Consider the following 3,108-nt stretch of genomic DNA (forward strand, 5'->3'; position numbering starts at 1 on the left):
TTGTAGTTTTTTATTTTACTTGATTGCTTACTTCCTTTCTTGTTCAGATTTCTGCACTTTAGCTAGTATAACAATGAGCATCAAAGGAATGTTATAGAATTGAGATGTGGTGTTCTCCTGACCTAGGTTTGCAGTTCCTTTGCAGTCTCGGTTTGATAAAAAGATAATTGATTGCTATACAACTGCTCTATCTATTCTTTAAAAACACAAAAAGGTAAAACCTTCCCTGTTGTAATGGTTTCAGCTACTGCCAGTGATACCTGAATAAAGGATGTCTGAGTTAGAACCATTGGCCTTCTTTAATAAAGCTCTCCAAGGCTGGAGAGGATACACTTTTAGAAGTGAACCTTGGTGATCCAGCAAACATGGAATAAATCTGGTCCAGTATTTAAAAAATCCTGCAATGCCCAGTATCTGCCTCCCCTGGCCATGGCTGCCCGGCATCACTGGTATATGCGTCCCCTGGCCTCGCGCCCCCAACGTTCACACGCCAGGGACACATATACCAGTGAGATGCCGGGCGGCCATGGCAAGAGGAGGCATGGCCGCCGGGCAGGCATGGGACGTGCAAGCGTGCGGCTGGGGGGTGGGAGCATGCGGCTGGGGGGAAGAACTAGGCAGGAAATTTAAAATAGGTATTTTTAAATGTACCTCATTGACATTTAAAAATACCTATTATTTATACCACCGGGGAGGCTAAATAGCAAATTACGTTTAAGAAAATAATTCCAGATTTGCTGGATCACCCAGCTTTACTGATAAAAGTGTATCCTCTCCTGCTTTGGAGAGCTTTAATAAATCATGCCCCATGTGTTCAACAGTGTGTTTTTTAAATGTATTTCTAATAACCCTCTACCTTTTTATGGAGGACCTTCATAAAAATACATTCCAAATAAGTCAGTTTAGGAACTTTTGTGTAATAAAATGTTAAATAGAGAGGGACAATAAAGTATAAGATTAAATAGTACAGCAATAGGAATATACGTACAATTGTGTGCTACTTCCCTCACCTCCTAGATTTTAAGCTCTTTGAGGCAGGTTCCTGTGTGACTGTCTGTCTGTCATTTGCAATCTCCTATTTGTTATGTACAGCGCTACATAATACGTTGGCGCTATATAAATCCTGTTTAATAATTTTAATATATGCACATTTATTTGTAGATATTTATGAAAGGCCACAGTAATATCCTCGTTCTAGGGGAAGCCAACAGGCTTAAATGGAACATACAGATCATTTATGTGTGTTTGTGTGTCAGAATGCACGTGTAATGTATTGGGTTTTAAGTCAAAATTCATGGCACAACACTGCAGTACAAGTTTGTGCTAGGTTAAATTGTAACTAAACCAGAAAAAAAATTATACTCGCCTTTACTTCCACAGAACCCCCAATTCCTCTGGCACAGTCCTTGTTTGGGTCCTCCTGTCCTGTAATCCAACTTTATCAGGGGGAAGTGAAAGTGCCAGGCGGGGTCCACATCACCCGATCTCGCACTGCACAGATGTAAATTGGGGAGGGGGGAGAAAAAATAAATCTCTCCCCATTCAGGTTTATAAAAAATTGCTAAAAGCAGCTTAAATGAGGCCAAGAAGAAAGTCCACTTTACCTATCAATGATCTTTTTAAAAGCTTACAAGTATCTCAAATTGATGTCAAAATCAAACCCAAGCTAAAACCTAGAGACCTTCAGGGCACATGCACCTAATTCCTTGAACAATGCCATATTGTCATAAAATATAATGTATTTATTTTAATCCAAAAAAATGCAATGTGAACACAAAAAAAAATAAGTTTTTGAAGGGATGAGCAGCAAAAAGAACTCTCATATTTTCAGGAAAACCAGGTTTTGGGGGACTGGATGTCTAATGGAGAGGATTTGCTGGCCCTCACCTAAGGTTTCTTCTGAGTAAGAGGAATCCTAGACTATGAGCATTTTAGATGCATGATCTGCAGTCCAGTAGTGTGTCAGAGTACTGTTGCATGCATATAGATGACAGGCCCATGCAAGACGGTGCACATGCGCAAAACATTTGCAATTGCAAGGGCTATTTAAGATTCCCTTGGTTCTGGCAGATATTGCTGGATCCTCAAAGTGTTTATTTGCCATTCTGCCCAGCGTTCATTCTGTCTCTGACTTCTGCTATCTGCCACCTGTCGTCTTCGACTTTGCTTTAATTTTCCACCAGCCCTGACCCCAGCCTGTTAGCAGAAATCCCAGTCTGCCTGGTGTCTGCTCAGCAGTGAAGCTGGGTGATTCAGCAAACCTGGATTGGATTTTACAAAGTTATATGCTATTTGCTAGCAAATGTTTTTAATCCTGGACCATATCCATTCCCAGTTTGCTGGATCACCCAGCTTCACTGATGAAAGTGTATTTTCACCAGCCTTGGAGAGCTTTATTAAATCAGGCCCTATATAATCCTACTTTCTCCTTGAAGAGAGAGCTAGGGGTGAACTGATGACATCCTTACAGCATAGTAGTCCAGTGGTCAGTAGGGGTGCTGACCCATCACCCCTCCGTTGGGTGCTCTGGTGAACGCCAGGTGTCAGTCCACACCTCAGGTAATCCCACATCACCTGCCAGGGGGCAATTTATAACAAGTTTTTTCACACCCTGGAATGTAATAATGTAACAGAAGAGCGAATTTTATGACTTTTTTCAACAGTTCTGCCCCATAGCTCAGACTAGATGTAGGAAGAAATCCAACCCCACCTAACATATCCGACTTTGGGGCTGGACATCATTGCAGCCATCACGACCCCTCACCATATTTCCAGTACAGATACAACATAAGTTTGGCCCCATGCCTTCTTCCCCATTTTAGGAAGTGCTGGTCATCATGGCATAATGTCACAAGGCAATGTTTATTAATACTTTCACTTTCCCATCTGCAGGTGCAATCCTCCAGACTCTGCACTGAGCACTGTATGTCCAGGTGAGTCCCACCTCCTTATATCACTTTCCTGTCTTTTCTACAACTCTAGCTGCGTGGTGATAGGTCCAAAGCGCGTGGCAGGCAAATGTTACCCCGCCCACTCACGCAGACCTCTCCGCCCAAAAGTTTCAAGGCGCTCCTAACTCCTGTGCCACGCCCACTCCTCGGCACGAGC

The sequence above is a fragment of the Pyxicephalus adspersus genome, chromosome 11, assembly GCF_032062135.1.
Source record: "Pyxicephalus adspersus chromosome 11, UCB_Pads_2.0, whole genome shotgun sequence".
NCBI lineage: Eukaryota > Metazoa > Chordata > Amphibia > Anura > Pyxicephalidae > Pyxicephalus > Pyxicephalus adspersus.